Genomic DNA, 18,374 nt, shown 5'->3' with positions numbered 1-18,374 from the left:
CATCACTTTGATTTATTTGACACTACTAAAATATTTGCACTTTAAAAAACGAAGGAGGGGCAGGGGGGAACTCCAGTTGCTTTGCAGAGGATGATGATGATACTTTTTTGGGTTTCTTGAATTATTTAAAAACATCCTACCTGGCTCCGTCCAACGTGGAAAAAAATACAGGAACCAATATGTCTAAAGATGAATAATTAACAAGTTATATCTTATTTATTTAAAGGGTACAAAAACAGAATAGTAAAAACAAAGGTTGTGGTTTTAGGAGACGTTATAACACAGCAGCTGCGTGTGTGGTGACGATGGTGAGGTTGAGACCAAAAACCTCCATATCTGTGCGAGCTTGTGTTATAGCTGTAGCTGTAGATGCTATATGGATAAACTGTCAACTGTAGCTTCATTTAAACTTCCTCTAAACTATAAACTGTCTTTTTTAAATACATTTCTGTTCACGTACTAGTCAAACAAACAAGATGCATGTTAATAAGGCATTTTTAGAGCCATTTAGGCATGAATAGAGCTTCTATGCTAAGCTATGCTAATCCAGCTCTGTACATAACATACCGATGTGACATTGATATCTATTTATTTCATCTCACTCTCAGAGAAGAAAGCAATTAAGTGTATATCTCAAAGTGTTGAACTGTTCCTTTAACCATATGGACATTTTTGCCGCCTCACAGTTGATGTTAGCCCTCCTAGCTTAGCACAAGAGGGAGACGGCAGGTTGAAACATTTCATGCTAACGTCTGCGTGTGTCAATATGTCCAAGTCTCTAGTTCCAATGCTGACATTAAAAACCAGTAATGTTCGCTTTAGTTGGGACGTCTCTGCTCCCGTTATAGCATGACCGTGACGCAGACCCGTAGATACATATTTGGCTTTCATGTCTGCCTGTGAGGTAAACAGGGGCCGAAGCTCTTCGGGGCCAGAGTTGCATTTTCACAGAAGGAGAAGAGAAGTGGGGGAGTGAAGAAAAGAGAGGAGACATGAAGGAATATAATCCAACATGCGAAAGGCAGACGGAGAACAAGAAAATGTAAGCATGAGTGATGAGGACAGAGGGAAAAAAAGGGGGATTTCAGAGGGAGGAGCGATGATCCGTCCTTGTTGGCCTTTGTACTGTACGGCCTTGTTTGTTTTCTATATGCTGTATCCCTCCCTTCCTCCTCCCTCGGCCCTCCGCCCTCCGTCTCAGCTGCTCACCCACCCTAACAATCCTCTTTTTATGTCTTCCAGGGTGGAGACAAGGCGGACCACACAACACAGGAGGCCTGGGGAAATCATTAACGGCACACAAACACAGACAGAATGACTGGTAGGTTTGCTTTCTGCCCACCGCACCCCCATCATCTGTTTACTGCTACATGTATGTTTATAACATGTGTGTACACAGAAAAGCCACAGCAAGCTCTCGGTTTGAATATGATTGATTATCTTTATCTCTTCTACTGTCTTCATTCTGTGAGTGAATAATGGTGTCTTTACACCTCATTTACTCACACACATACACACCCACACACACACACACACACGCACACACACACACACACACATAATGCTGTGTATTACTAATTTTTGTGAGCTGTGCCGAGTGTTTTCTTTAAAAGTTTTGCCTCTCAGGCTACATAAAGGTTGGCTTGTTGGATAATTGAATAGAGTTTGAATCCTCCTCCGCTCACACCTTTATAATAGCACAACTTCTTCACACATGAGTACTCTTTTTTTTATGTCTACAAACGAGCGCCTTTGTGCAAAGACCGTGTGGATTTAAATGATTATCATGTCTCGAAAGTGAGATGATGAAAAGATGCTGCAATCGAGCCAAGTCAAAGACACACTTCCTAAAGACAAAATCATTTTGTGTTTGTTGACTAAAACCATATTTCACTCTTAAACTCTTTGCATACTTCATTAATTCATTTAATTTTATGTATTTATTCATTGTGGTTTGCGGTCAGATATGTTAATACATCCTATTTCAGTCAGTTTAATGTGATTTTCAATGGAATGTGTTCAGAATTTTAACTACATATATATAATGAAAGTTAAGTCAGTTTTCTTTTCTTTTCTTTCACATTTTTCTACGTCCAAAACACACCATTTGTTTAACTCATCAGTATGTTAAGAAGAACACACAGCATGCAACACGTCATACAAAGCATATGGAGTGAATATGGAGATTGGAGTTCTGTCCGCTCCTTGTTGTTGTTTATGATTACTCTCTTGAAGAGCCAATCTTTCGAGCTGCATCTCCCCAGGAAATCATTTGAAAAAAAAAATATTGGTTTTGTAGCACACATGCAGACATGTTATCAACTGCTAAAAAAGTCTACATGCTAGTTTTTGTGGAGTGTTCTGGAAAATAAGTATTCAAGTGTATTCAATGGGTTTAGCTGCAAGTGTGATTTGGATTGAAGTCCCCTGCTCTTCATTGTGTGTGTGTGTGTATGTGTGTGTGTGTTTCTGTGTGTGTGTGTGTCTGTGATTTTAATGGCAGCTGCTTCTGCTCGGCCAAAAAAGAAAATGAAAAATTGCCCTTAACCAGTGGTACGCGCTGCATCACAATGAGCTGTAGTGTAGCTGTGCCGATTAACATTAGTCATTTGAAGTTGTAGGAATATTAATAAGTGTGAGGAAAAAAGAGAGAGAAAAAAACCCCACTTCCTCCCTTGCAAAAGTGTTTTTCATCATCTAGCGAAGGTATATTTTACACTGTTGTCTCACAGCTATAAAATATGATGTCTTTAAGCGTTTATGATTGGTTATAATGTCTCTTAAGGTTTCAGTGATTATGGTGCAGTGGTAGGTCGCTGAGTAAAACATGTTGCACCTGTGATACATGCAGTTTACATGACTTGTCCTCTACTTGCACTGTCGTTTTGCTTCCTTACATTAAAAATAAATCGACGTATTGTACTAATTGTGTTATGAATGGACGAGGGATGCTAAGATTTTAAACTAAAGTTTGTGTTCAGTAGCCATCAGCAGTATCAGCAGAGTTGCAGCACAGATGAGCAGAGTTGCAGAGTCTGTCCTCCCTTCCGCTCCCTGCTGTAAACACACAGAGCAGTTGTCTCCCCGGGTCTCTGTGCTTGTTTTTAACCAGAAAGTTTCCCGCCTCTCTGCCTGCTTTAGCCTCCTCTCAGATGGTAGGTGGGCTAGCCTCACCATCACACACACAGTCTCTCTCCCTCTCAACCGCTACTTACTGAGCTACACGGAGAGTTTCCCAGGCAACAGCACAGATGTTGACTCATGTTTTATGGCAGCAGTGCACAGAGGCTCCCCAATGCTATCGATTTCCGAATTAATGGATATTTAGGGTTATTTTTGGCATTAAAAACAAAAATTATACATATATGAAATATTATTTTGGTCTGATGGGGGTTACAGTCGGTGTGGCGGCCCGCCAAGCCTGTACCATTGTAGAGGAAACACTGTTATGAATGAGAAAAACTACTCATGAGTAAGAGTTTTTCTCTCTGTTGAAATCTGCCAGACAGGAAATTTTAATATAAATATATGTCGATCTTGCATTCGTGGAATTAGACATTAATTCAAATTTATGTCTGTGAGTCTGCAGACATATCAAGCAATCAAATATTGAATTGTACCTCCCATAGTCGTCCTCTCTGCTCCTCTCCTCTCCTCTCCTCTCCTCTCCTCTCCTCTCCTCTCCTCTCCTCTCCTCTCCTCTCCTCTCCTCTCCTCTCCTCTCCTCTCCTCTCCTCTCCGCTCCTCTCCTCTCTTCTCTTCTTTTCTCCCGTCCTCTCCTCTCCTCTCCTCTCCTCTCCTCTCCTCTCCTCTCCTCTCCTCTCCTCTCCTCTCCTCTCCTCTCCTCCTCTGTGCACAGCTGGAGAGAATGTGGAAGCACATAATTGCAGTTTAATCCTGCTCTAAGTCCCTGCAGCATTAGGGAAACAGCGGTGAAAAAAAGAAAAAAAAAACCCTGAGTTGTTTGGACAGATGTTTGGTGAGAAAGGCTTTAATGGTGGTCTGAGAGCTCATCCTGGACTGAAGGGGACCGGTGTCAGTCACAGGATGGGGGAAAACCGGACACAGGTGATATTACCGTAACCACAAGTGGTAATTCCAGTGGGCTTCACGCTGTTACTAATCGGTCATTCTGCATAGCAATAACCCTTGCTGTTATATTTGATGTCATCCCCTTATTTAGTGATAATCCAAAATATGTGTACATCAGGGTTGGTTGTTTCTCCTGCTGTGGAGACATATGTACTGTTATTTCCTCCTATAGTACAGTTATGATGCTGTTGTACTGTAAGTCCATAGTCACATAAAATATCCTACAGATGTTTTTTTATTAGTTGGATTATTGATTTGACCCCTTCATAATCTGAATAAGTACATTTTGTACCAGAGTATCTTTCTAGGCAAACCAAACTTGTTCAATAAAATCGAATAAGTACAAAAACATGCATTTTTGGCCTGGAACAAGAACACTATAATTCACTTTGGCTTCCAGCAATAAGCAGTAGTCAATATGTAACAAAATACTGCGTCCAAAATATATACACATATGTTTTTCTTGCTCACTTAAGCTATAGAATATGAAGCAGCTGTAGGAGAAAATGCAACTCTATCCTCTCTGTCCGTGAAGAGATGTCTTCAATGCCATCCCGTAAAGTGAGATGCCTTAGTGATTCATGATGCTTGTAAACGCGGGTGAAACATGCTCCCTTGTCAATGGCTCCAGCGGTGACCTTTCAGGCCGAGCCCCCCCGCTGGACTGGACACAATCTTCGAGGTTTTTCGGTTAGAGGAAAGCTGAATATGTGCGACTTTTCCACACAAGGAGCACGAGGAGGAGAATTATCCTCAACGGGGGAAAGAAAATAGTTGGAGGCAGTGAAGTTGGGTAAAGAGGGGGATATTTTAGAAGGTGTGTTTGGCCCAGGAAGTGAGTCTTTCAGAGCATGCAAGGGGGAGAGGAGGAGTGGTAGAGTGGTTTGGGTGGGGGGTGTCGCAGACATTTAGCTCACACTTTAAGGTTCAGGGGTTTATGTGCATGTATGCATGTTTGGAGGAGGAGGAGGGCGGGGTGGGGTACAGCGCATATATATGCAGACGTCTGTTCATTTGAGTGTGTGTCTTTAAGTAGGAGCCAGGCGGGGTGTTAGGCAGGGGCACAGGCAGGCGAGGAGGTGGGATCAGTCTCCCATCACTGGGCTACAGGCAAGCATTCTTAACACCTCATAAATCTCACCTGGTGCTTCAGGACCTCTGCTGACATAGTTGCTGCAGTGCACACACACACACACATAAACACACACATGCATGCACACACTCTTATGTGCACATATGTACAAGCATGCACATTTGCAGCCATGTGTCCATATAGTACGCTTAATTGCACACTCGCAGTAAAGTAGGAGCCTGAGAGTCAGTCATGTCAGCAGCAGCGATGAAATTGAAAAAGCAGAGCGATGTATAATCGGTCTGTCAGCAGTCCGTGTTGGAACGGAGCGAGTCTTATTGGAAATACTTTCAGTTTGAACAAAAAGAAAAAGAAACCCAAACTTGTAATTATGTCCGCCTGTAATAAATATCTGTCATTGTCATCGTTGCACCTGTAGAGGATGGAGAACACGAGAGAACTTAAGTTAATCTCACATTTCTAACATTTCTCTTAATACGCGGGGGTTTAGAAAGCGAGCCCTAACAGGCAGTAACTGACATCATGGATCACGCCGACATCCCTAAAAAGCAGTCATATGATGAAACAGTTTTATAAAGAAACCAGCAGTTAAACTAGATTATCTTAATCCCTTTATCTGCCTGCTTTATTGCTGACAGCGTGTGTGTGTGTGTGTGTGTGTGTTCCCTGCTTTTGTCTTTGTCTTTTTTTAGTGATGTCACTGCATTCGTTTGATTTTAATAATAGACTCGGTGAGCAGTTGGCAATCATGGCCAAACCTACAAGACTCAGATCAGAGTGGTATTAGGACAGTGATGGATGTTCAATCCCCAGAACAGCAGGATCATTCTGGGTGTTTTTCCATCCCTCATTACCACCACCGAGGTGCTGATGAGCCTGTGGTTGTACTGGGCAGCTTCCAGGTGTGAATGTGATTAGGATTAGGGCGTTCCTGCAATAGAGCGTCTTCCTCTCGGTGAAACTTCCCTGAAGGTTGAAGAGATTAAATGAAGGTTTAAAAAAAAAATTTAAAAAAAAATGGAAGGCTGAAAGCTAATGCTGATAAAGTGCTTCAATGTTGTAGAAGAAGAGTAGAGGCTTCTGGCACAACTTCACCTACTTCCAAGGTGCATGGAGAAGGGGAGATAAGTGGAAAAAAAAGTAACAATCGTAGTATAGAACAAATGTATTGTCATGTGTCATCATAAAACACATTACACATTACAAACAGTATTTAAATAGGGTAGTTAAAAAGCAGAAAACATCCAGACATGTATCAGCCAATTGGGGGTTCTACCGAGATGGGTTGGGTGTATCGTCATGTGACTTCAGGCCAATCATTATCCCAGACAGGCAGGGAGGTAAAGGGGAGTATCCAATAAGCAACATGGGTGATAGCATATGTGGTCCATAAACCAGAAAGGTGCAACTAAAAGGGTGAGTAAAATTTAAACTGTGTCTATTTAATATGCCATATTTAGCTTACATGTACAATAGTATATAGACAATAGTGTCAGTAATAATAAATAAATAAATAAATGTTCCCTCGCTTCCATTTTTGCAGCCAGATGTTCTTCAAAGCCGCACGGCCGCCAAGTCTTTAGTTCTTTGACACACATCAGAACAAAGTGAAGTTAATCTTCATCATCACAGCAGATACAAAGAATCCAACTCGTTGAATTAATCTACCAAACAGTTGCCCCAAGTAAACCTAATCCACCCCCCCATCCCCTCCCCCTCTCCATTCCTCATCACAATCCACTGACTTTTACATCAGTGCTGAGTGGTTTCTGTCGTTTAAGTAACATGAGATTTCAGTCACTGTCTTAAACATAAAGCTGTTTCTGACTGTCATGGACTGTCTTTGTCTGTTAGCTCCAGTCAGAGGAGAGTTTGATACAGAGAGATACAGTAGTGTTTTAATGGCTTAATGTGGTCGACCACAACGGAAACGGACAGGAAATGAAGGGAAATGAGATTGTAATACTTACAAAGAGTGTGTGACAGAGTGACAGAAAATTAATTGCTGACTATGTTGCTGATTGATTAATCCTTTAAAGTCTGTTTTAGAAGAGAAAATGCTGAAATTCTCTCTATTTTCTGGTTAATTTGAGTCTTTTTATGATAATAAGTGAACATCTGTGGGTTGTGGACTGTTGGTTGGTTGTTTTTTTGAGCTTTGGGAAACATTTGTCACAATATTCTGATTACAGAAAACAAATCAATTAATCATTAAAATAATAGGAAAGGCAAGGCAATTTATTTAATCACATTTTTAACAACAAGGCAATTCCAAATGCTTTACATAAAACATAAAATACATCAAAACAGCATATAAAAGCAACACATGGCAAAATAAAAAAGACATTTAAATGTGATTAAACGTGTCAAAATTAAGAATTAAATGGATAAAACAGGAAAATAAAAAAGTTACAGTTCAGTCTCAAATCGGATAACTAATGTAATAATCAATAATGAAAGTAATTGTTAGTTACAGCCTTAAACCTTAAGATAAAAAGTTGGATGTATTGTCACTTAAAATGAAGCAAATTTACCAGAATAACCTCAAAGTTAGAGTGAATGGGTAATTACTGGTGTGTGACATTAGGTCGCTTTAGGTTTGTTATCTCTTGCTGTTGTTGCACATTGTAAAAGAATGCAGTACAGAGTCAGAGCTCGTTATGTATTACCTGAACTTGGGTACTTTTCTATGTACTATCAGCGGCTCCATAGGCGGCTTCATACACGTGTGTACTGTACATATACGCTTTAGCCTCGCCTGAACTCGTGTGTGTGTGTGTGTGTGTGTGTGTGTGTGTGTGTGTGTGTGTGTGTGTGCAATGATTACGTATTCCTGAACAGAGTGTCCCTAAAAGACAGGGGTGAGGTGGGGTGGATTGGAGTTCGGAGCAATATACGGTTACCTAATTTCACTGTAGAAGCTGTAAATATGTCTTTAAATGTTAAAGGACAAGTTCACGTATATTTTAAGATAGAAGAAAAATCAGCACAGTCTTTTTCTACTTTTGTTTCTTTGTTCCAGAACCTGCTTTAAGTTTTGTTTTGAAGCTCAAATGAACACCGAAACAGGTTTAGCTCGCTGTAATTGTTCCTCGTGTTCATGCTGACCTCAAAATGTGTGATGAGGGACAAATTACACCTTCCTCGTTTTGAGCAAAAATGTATTAAAAGGTTTATTTGAAGGCAATATGAGGCTTCTGCAGTCTCAGTTAGTTAAATAAAAGTGGGTAATATCTTCAGCTACAGTCATCCTAGTAAAAACTTACCTCTTTCTATTATGACAGACAGTGTTTTCCTGTTCAGCTGCAGTGGAAGGATCGTAACAAAAACAGGGAATTTGGATATTAAAAATCTTGGAAAGACTTGATTTGACTCATTTGGAAAGCCGACGCTTCGTATTACCTTTTAAATGGACTTTTAAATATGTTTTTGCACAGGAGGAGGACTTGCGGATTTGGTTCCTCTTCCATTAAAAGTGCATCATGAAGGGATCTGTTAATGGGAAGTATGAAGCGGAGGAATGGTTACAGCAAGAAAAACACTCATCAGTGTTCATCTGAGCTCCTGACTGTTGATTTAGGATAGACTTGAAAATAATCGCTCCCTTTAATGCTTGCAGGATTGTCTGGATAGTAGTGCTAGTTCTCTTTTAAAGCTGGCCACACTGTGCACCTGCTCTGTATTTTTAATCCAAGAAAATTAGGGATGACTGATGACCACTCAACACTCTCTCACACACACACACACACACACACACACACATAAATCCAGCCTTTACTTTAATTACCACAAGACATTCAGTGCTTTTTTAATGTTTTCTTGAAAAGTATGACAGGTAACCTCCGCTCAAGGTAAGCTGTTTCCACCTGAGGCATCCTGGGAATAGTCAAGCATTCTTCCAGTTTACTTCAACCAGCTCAGGTCTGACAGGGAAGCTTTTGATTCGCTAAAAAACAAAAACAAACAAGGGGGGTTTGACTTCCTCTTACATACTGTGTTTTTTTTTTGCCGGTGTTTCTACAGGTGAGCGTTAGACATCCTTTATAATAACCACTCATTTGCTTTGGAGCAGAGTAATGTCATTTCAGTGTCACATTTCTTCTTTTTTTTCTTCCTCGTCACACTCGCTCGCCACGGACGTGTTGAGAGGACGGCACATGGTGTTACTCACCTCTCCGTCCTCCTTTTCACTTCTCTGTGCAGAACACACACATTCCTGCGAAGGCTTGCACAGTAACGGCAGGCAAAAAAACCACCAAGTCACTCACTACCACACACTCTACCGCAGGCATACATTACTATACATATATACTATTCAATTTATAAATAATCATGTTATCTAAAGATTTATTTTCTTTATAAGCAAGTCATATTTTCTGATCTCAAATGTTGCTTTAAACTATTAGGGCTTTAAATAGTGCTTATTTTAATTTATTGATGACTCTGTTGAGCATTTTTTTTTCTGACTTACATCAATAAATTGTGAAAAATGCCATTCACACATTTCCCAGAGCCTAAGGTGACATCCTCATATTGCTTGTTTTATCCAATCAACAGTCCAAAACCTCCACTTTTTTTAGTTTATGATGATATTAAATAAAGAAAAAGCAGCAAATTCACACATACAAGGGTGTCTGTGTGTATTATTGCTACGTAAAAGTCTGTTTTCTTTTTAACTTCTGCCTTAAATGACTAAAATCAGACTTAAAATAATAATAAAAAACAACATAAATGGCTGCCTCATGCCAACATTAGCAATGACTTACACAGAGACTCAAACTTGCAGCACATTCACAGGCTGTTGGTTCACACACACCCCTAAGAAACCCACATAAACACAGTCAGGCAGGCAGGATGAGGGCTTATTGCAGACAGCAGCAGCAGCAGCAGCAGCAGCACAGTGTGTCCTGTTATGCGTTTGAACCGTCACTCCTCCGACTGGTAGCAGCCGCAGACAGAGATACACACCGAGGAGCGCGGCTTCATCATCATACTTAAAAGTGTCTTTCCTGGTCTCTGTCGGCATTATCAACTGAACTAACTAGCTGTGTGCTGCCACCCTGTCCACAGCTCATTGATCACTGACTCCCCCTCCGCTGCTCTGGAGCTATTTGTTAGCGGCCCCAGAGGGAAGCGTTTCCTGGCAAACAGAGTGCGCCCCGGGCGGGGATAGAGTATGTTCTGTGGAGCCGCTCCTGCATCGCATGCTTAGAGTGACTTAAATGAGCTTTTTTTTTTTCTTCCTTCTTCTTCTTCTTCTTCTTCTTCTTCTACTTACTCTGACAGGCATTAGTTGAAACGAGAGATCGAATACATTAGCGCAGAAAGTACACAGTGCCAACCCTGCAGCTGACCGCCGCACTTCCCCGCCGCTGCTGCTGATGTTTGTGAGTGAGAGTGTTTATTTGCAGCTGTTATACACAAGCGAGGCCCTATTTTGTGGTGGTTGAAGACCAGACTAATTCATTTTCCCCTGCGGCATTTTGAGCTGTGTAGATGTCAGTCCCCCCCCCCCCCCCCCCCCCCCCCTTCATCACCACCACCCCCGGGCTTTTTTCAGATACTTTTTCAGGTCCTTCTATTCCCAGGCTTGGTCAGCATTAAAGAGCTGTTATGTTAGCCACTGGTAGTATAGTGCCTTAGCCGCATCGCTCCTCTCTCTGGCATGATGTCAACATACAGTACATTAACGTAGCCCGAGCTCATCTTATATGCTGACTGGTTGTTTGCTGCACTGCTGCACTGCTGCACTGTTTCTCCATGTGAGAAAGTAACAGACAAAAGAAGCGTCAATCAGGACGTCTGCACTAAAAGCTTATAAATGCAAACAGTTTCACCCAGCATTTAAGTATGTGGCTGATTATTCTGTATTTTTATTTTTTTTAACAGTCCACAAATTCCATGAAAAGACCAAAACCAACAATCCAAATTCATTTTTAACGCTTTCCAACTTTCCTATCCCGGCACTTAAGCTCATATAGTCCAACTGAATACATGAATCTTATGAAAGTGGGTCAAACATATTTAGTTGCATTTTTAATAAGGCTCAGTAATTCATCAAACAGCTCGGCGCTGCAGTTTCTCTCAAACGTCACTTAAACTAAACTAGAGAAAACAGTGAGTTTGTTGAGGGACTATTTTCAGCTGCGGATTAATACACTTGATTTCCAGCAGCAGGACGGTGTGGCATTACGTGGTATGAGTGTGTTTGTGTTAATGGTATGGAAGGGATCATTTCATGCAACAGTCTGGCTTATTGATGTGTTTTTCAATAGTTTCTGGACAATAATAGAGTTCTGTAGCCTTTGGATAAACAGACAATACACATTGATGTATTCAATCAATTCATTGTTGCTTTGTGGACGGTCACACATGTATAGATTGTCGCCGCTGCTTCCCTGAGGAGCGAGTGGATCAATCTCTGTCAGTCTCTAATTGGACAACAGTTTGGCTTCAATAATTGCAAACAGTTTATAGCGTTTCCTTTGAGAAGCTTTGAGATGTTCTGCATCAGAGTCGGCGCTGCATTGTACGAAGCTTCCCTTCACGCCTGACTCCTGCAGTAATTGTTGTTTGTTTTGCTCTTCCCCTTTGAGGTCAGAGGCTCGGGTTATCATCAGAAATTTTTACTGAGTGAGCGCCATCACATCAGATAATGAAGGGGAATAAATAAGCTTTCCTCCGCCTCTCTCTTCCTCTCTCTCTCTTTCTCTCTCTCTCTCTCTCTCTCTCTTCCTCTCTCTCTCTCTCTCTCTCTCTCTCTCTCTCTCTCTCTCTCTCTCTCTCTCTTCCTCTGTCTCTCTCTCTGTGTCTCTGCACTATCTCGCCGTCTTCTGTTGTTGGCGCGGTGACGATCTGATGACGGCGGCATCGATCTAATGACTCGTCTGCATGCTCTCCCCTTATCTGCTGGCTCGTCTCGCTCTTCCTCACAAACACAAACGATGCACTGACGCTGTTCAGCAAGAGCGCCTTCTTATTAGGAACACCAGCCTTGGAGGGAACTCAAAGAAAGTGACAGTGTGCAGTGTATGTGTATGGATTTCTGGTGCGTGCAGGCATGTTTATCGTGTGTTTGTGTCTTTCTTTCTACGATTTACAATCCCTTAGGACTTATGACAGAGTGAAAACATTCACACACTGTATTTTATCCCAAAATGACATCGAACAGACATAATGTGTTTAAAAACATACTTTTTTAAGGGGTAGCGGCATAAAGAAAGCCTTGTTACGTCTTTCTCCTTCCATTAGACCAAGGAGACGTGTCAACATGTATGTCTCCTGCCGCGTGTACAGTATTTCATGGCCTCCACCGATGACATCAGAGCGTGTACCGCTGATCAAACGAGCACATATGAACACAAGCGGCAGCCTGGCCTTTGTCCCATCAATCAGCTCGTAAATGTCATCAGAAGGCTGCAGGATGTGGCAGCTATGGGACAGATGAAACGCGTGGAGAGGACTTTTATCCCGCTCAGTGGGATATAGTGGGATGTATAACTTCACTCCTGGTCTGCGCCAGTTATACAATGTAGAGCCTGGTTTCTTTAACTCGGGGGGCCGGAGGGCTGGTTTGGTTTTCCAGGTCTGCGTCTTGTCAGTCCCAGTATGACGAGAGTAAAGTCGAGTACGCTTAGAAACGTGCTAACACCCCAAAGATTGATAGACTATGCTCACTGATTCAAAGGTTTGGAAGATAAAGTTTCAAATAATGTTTTCTACTAGAGCTCCAACGATTAGTCAATTAATCGATAAGTTGAGTGACAGTAAATTGATCAGCAGCTATTGGTTACAATCACTTTTGTGATTCGTTTTAAGCAAAAAAAGCCAAATATTTGCTGGTTGCAGCTTCTTAAATGTGATGATTTGAAGCTTTTCTGTATCATACATGGAGAAGAAGTGAATATTTTTGGATTGTGGAATATTAATCAGACAGAAGAAGACATTTAAAGACACCAAAATGAGCTCTATGAGACTATAACAGCCAATTTTCAATATTCTGTGGTATTTTAATTGGCAAAGTGATGAATAGACTAGATTCATCGATAATGAAAATAGTTAGTTGTCTTAAATGTTCTGATTGCTCAGGGAGTGTTGTCTAAATTTCATCTCAATTTTGGTTATGTTTCACTTAAAATGTCATTAGGTAAGTTATAATGCTTCCCACATGAGATGGCATTTGACTATAGGGTTAGTCATTACAATCACACACATCTTTATTTTAAATTTCAGTGCATGTACATTATATGCATGTTAGGTTGAGTTTGGAGAAATGTGCATAAAATAATGTGCAAGACTGAGAGAATATTTCCATTTGATCAAACGGTGCAGCCGTAAAAACAGGGAATCTTGGTTTTGAATGTTTCAGCGTAAACATTAAACAGCTTAAATGAAACAGAAATAAAAGGGGTAAACTTTAGATGTTTATATATGATTTTGTCCCTTTAAATTCACACGTACCTGCAGTATTTTTTTATTAGGGAGTCGCACAAAAGGGCTCCTTTCATTTACACCTCCAGCTCCTTTGCTTTTCTTATTCTGGATTTTTAGAGCTTACTTTTTTGAGTTTGATGGTTAATACTTTGAACACAGGAGTAGAAGCAGAATGTGTATTTGTAAAGTCTGTTCCCATTAGTCTTTATCACCATATAAAAACATGTTTTTATTCATTTCTGGCAGGACCGTACAGGTTCTTTTATGTGCACATTGAAAATGCGTAGATGGAAACATATTTTTCTTGAATCTATTTAATGTCAATGAAATATTTTGGCGATTCTAGTTAGGAAAAAATAACCCCAGTAACCTCAAGGACTGATTAGTGCAGCACGGTGTGCTGTAGTATCCTGCAGTGCTGCTGGAGCTTAACACTGGATTTCACAGACTAACTGCACATGCACAGACACATTCATACAAGCCACATAAATACCACATACTCTCATACCTAATGATCTGGATTATTTGAGCCCACCCACAGCATAGGTCTGGTCCACTGTCTATCTGTTTGATCAGCTAATTACCATGATTATGCACGCATGCACGCACACACACACACACACACACACACACACACACACACACACACACACACACACACACACACACACACACACACACACACACACACACACACAACACACACACACACACACACACACACACACTACCCAAGAGACAGGGTTTATGCACTGAACCGCTGGACTTATGCTCCTCCCTCTCCTCACCATTCCTCTTCTTCCACTTCTCCACTTTTCTTTGTTCTTCTTAGAAATAAAAGAAGAAAAACACACACAGATAGGTGGTCTTTGAGACTTGTTAAATTTATATCAGTTGCAACATGGCACTCCAAATGATTGCTGGGCATCTGCACTGAGCTGCAGTTTACTTTTCTTGCTTCGGATCAGCAGAAACTGTGATTTTTGCTTCATAAAGACAAAGTGGTTAAACTTAAAGGTGCAGTTATTTATCCCTTAAGTGTTAAAGATGAACTGAAATTTAAATTTGCTTTTGCTAAGAAACCAGTATATCTTTTGTTTGTTTACATATTAATTAAAGTCTTATTATGTGTCTTTTTTGCTGTGATGGCGCCCCCTATGTATGTATTTCTGCAGGGCTCGTGATTTTTCTGTGTTCTTATTTGATTCGTCCAAAATCTGTGTCAAGATTGCTTCGTAGTTTCACCTCAACTCTAACAGCTCCACCATCGTACATTACTCTATGACTCCATACGCTACTGATTTAAACCACAGAGTAACGTAATTTGGGTTATGACAGTTTGGTTTGGACTATCTAGATCCCCCGTCGTGTGTATAGTGTGGGGGGAACACCACACCACACCACATTTTGTGTTTGCAGAGTTGCCGATGACTCAGCAGATTGAGTTGAATGACACAAACGGAAAGTAACAGCTAACCTCACGCATGCACGCTAGGCTAACTACATAACCAGCGCTGTGTGGGCTCTTTGAAGATGAGAAATAAGGTGTTGTGTCTTTTTATCTCCATCACAATAAAAAAAGAGGAGTGTTCAGATTTCAGTACGACTATAAAACATGGATCTTGTTACGCTGCTCTTGCTCTCTGAATGCTAAAAAGTGAGCTTTGACTCAGTAATTAACAGCTTAGTTTGATTTTGTTACTTTGCTGACAAAAGGACAAAGGCTCCTTTAACTGCAGACTGTGACAGTATAATGTCAGTATCAATACAAATCCTTTAATTAGAGGAAATTAGATTTAAAATGGCCTTAAATCTTCTTTAATTTGACACTCAGCCTGTCCTTCACCTCCCGCCTTCCCGATACTTCTTTGTCTATCCTGTCTCCCCATCTCTTTATCTTCTTTTAAATATCCCCCCCCCCCCCCCTTCTCTCTCTATCTCTATCTCACGCGCCTTCTTCCTTATCCTCTCGCTTCATTTACCTTTTTATGTTTTCCCATCACATCTCGTCTCTCCCCTCCATTTCTCCTCTGGCGCTGCAGATGTAAGAACAAGGCAATTAACATAATCGATAATGGCCACTGGCATCGTTTTTTTTTACCTGTGCTCGCGAAGGTTTCTGCCGCACCGCCACCTTAATGCTCGAGGGAAACGCATTACCACCCTCTGAGCGGCTCTTGCTCGGAAAGATTAGGGTCATTACCTGGCAGCGGGCCTCGTAGTTCCGCTCAGTGCATTATAGCCTTAAACTTTAACCTATATCAAGTAACTCTGCAACGCAAGGAAAACAAACAAGCCAAGCCATTAGCAGCTTCTCTGGATATTGTGTTCCTTACCATAGGGAGTCAAAGTGCTATAACAGAGGCTCGCAAGCGCCAAGACGTACATTTAATACCTTTTTATAATCTTTTACGACCTATTTTCCCGATGCAGGTTCATTTATTTTATGCCGGTTCATTCATTTTTCTTGGGTTTAACTCCAAGGTTTATGTTGTTTGGTGCTTTAGGGTAGTTGGTGGGCGAGAAGGAGGAGGAGGAAGAGGTGGAGGAGGAGGAGGGAGAGCTGGAATTCCCCCAATGTGAGCCATGTGCTGCTGCCGCGCTGAGTTTACTCTTCTTATAAAACTGCAGTTTTACGTTTCCTTAATTTAAATCAGCCCGTATAAACAACATCTAAGCAGAGGGAGATGGATTGCTCCCCCCAAAACCGCACTGTTAGGTTTCTGATTTTAGCAGGTCATTAGGAAATATTTCTTTTACTATCTTTCTCCTCTCTTTCTCTGTCCGCAGTTTTTTTTTCTTCCCCCTCCTGCTATTCAATCTTACATCCACAGTCATACATCAGCGGCTGTGTGGTGTGAAGATGGAAAGCTCTTATAGGTGGTCTGTGAAGAAGTTCCCACTAAGGACTAAGTGTGTGGTTTACAGGGGCGGGCTCTTGGAAGAGCGACAGACAGAATGAAAATACTGCAAGTTCATGACTAGAAAAACTTCATTGACCCATTTATATTCCCTGCTCTTTATACCAAGCGGTCCTGTGCAGCTGGAAGGCTGTTTTTGAATCATAGCAGCCGCCCTTATCTTTATATTTCGCCGTATCTGGCGCATCAAATCATGAGGTATTTTATCAGGAGCCTATCAATGAAATAGCAGTGGAGTAAAAACACACAGTGTGTAGGTGTGAGCGATGTGTTTTGACACAGACAGTCACTCTTGGCAGCTGTCCTCTGCAGCACAGTCCAGGTTTCACGTTAGCTAATGCGATGAGTAGAGCACTAGTGAGTCCGCATGTGTGTGTGTGTTTTTCTTATCGTCTCTGGGGGCATGTTTGTATGTGTGTGTGTGTGTGTGTGTGTGTGTGTGTGTGTGTGTGTGTGTGTGTGTGTGTGTGTGTGCAGTCACATAACAGAGATGCAAACCTCTAATTGCCCAGGCAGAAATTCAACTCAACTCAACTTTATTTATATAGCACCTTTCATACAAACACACAGCTCAGAGTGCTTCACATAGTGAGATTAAAACAACACAGACACACAAATGAATAGACAACAGTCATTAAAATGAACAATTACAACCATAAACAAATAAGTTACTAGAATAAAATAAACACCAGAGGCTAAAAGTTATAAACTAAGACTGTAACAGGACTCTAAATTAAAAGCCAGATTAAAAAAGATAAGTGTTTCATTTCCTTTTTAAAATACAAAGAGAGTTTGCCGTTCTAATATCCAGAGGCAGTGTGCTCCACAGTTTAAGGGCATAAAAACAGAAGGCAGCCTCACAGGCACTTTTATGGGACACTTAAGGAACATTTAAAAAGAAAAGCGGTGGAGGACCTCAGTGGTCTGGCTGGCACATCAAATGAAAGAAAATCTCTGGTGTAGGGAGCGAAAAAGTCATTTAAAGCTTCATAAACAAGTAAGAGAACTTTAAAATCAATCCTAATAGATACAGGTAGCGAGTGCGGAGTGTTAAACTGCGGGGTAATGCGATCTCTTTCTTTCTTTGTTTTAGTTAGAAAGTTAGAAAGTCCAGGATCTGATGCCAGGAACCTCAGTAAGCAGTTCAGTGTGGGTGTGTCGGGGGTATGTACTGATTACAGCCAATCAGCTCGAAGCTCCACCAGGAAGTTGTGGTTTTGAACACGTGTTGTTGCGGCAACAAGGGAACTGAAAGGATAACGAACGGGGGAAAGGAAGAGAAGGAGGCGTTTAAGCGCCGGAGTGCAACCTCTGCAGTTCATTTGACAGTATTGTCACTTTTTATTTACTGATACAGTGACGAAGTATGAAGCTGATACTTTTTAACTTAAGTCTGTAATAAACGAAGGAGGTGAGAAAGAGTAAGAGTAAGAAAGGCCTGCTCTGTAGAAATGAAGGCATGCAAAGTCCACATGGTCTACACACACACACACATACACACACACACACGCGCTCATGGTGGACGGCCAAAAACTTATCTGCGTGGGCGGGTGGAGGGAAATGTAGTCTCACCTTTCACAGCAGACGGCCGTCACACACACACACAGACACACACACACATAATAAATGTCTCTCTCCGGTAATGTTCAACCTACACTCCTCCATTGTCAGCTAATGGACCAGCACATGATAAAGGAACTGTTCCCTACACACACACACACACACACACACACACACACACACACACACACACACACACACACACACACACACACACACACACACACACACACACACACACACACACACACACACAGTTATCCTGAGAGAAGATG

At 41.4% G+C, this 18,374-nt stretch overlaps 2 protein-coding genes across 2 annotated transcripts in view; one reads left to right on the top strand and one right to left on the bottom strand.

The window, feature by feature from the left end:
* Positions 1 to 18,374, bottom strand: part of nbr1a (NBR1 autophagy cargo receptor a) — a 504,698-nt gene that overhangs the window by 85,587 nt on the left and 400,737 nt on the right. The gene's annotated exons all lie outside the window — the stretch shown is intronic.
* Positions 1 to 18,374, top strand: part of thrab (thyroid hormone receptor alpha b) — a 140,131-nt gene that overhangs the window by 56,155 nt on the left and 65,602 nt on the right. Inside the window, exon 3 of the mRNA XM_062442041.1 lies at positions 1,243 to 1,321. The gene's annotated coding sequence lies outside the window, so the exon portion shown is untranslated. The remainder of the gene's footprint in view (positions 1 to 1,242; positions 1,322 to 18,374) is intronic.

The sequence above is a fragment of the Scomber scombrus genome, chromosome 21 (assembly GCF_963691925.1).
Source record: "Scomber scombrus chromosome 21, fScoSco1.1, whole genome shotgun sequence".
Classification (NCBI taxonomy): domain Eukaryota; kingdom Metazoa; phylum Chordata; class Actinopteri; order Scombriformes; family Scombridae; genus Scomber; species Scomber scombrus.
This window is presented reverse-complemented; position numbering and strand designations above follow the sequence as displayed.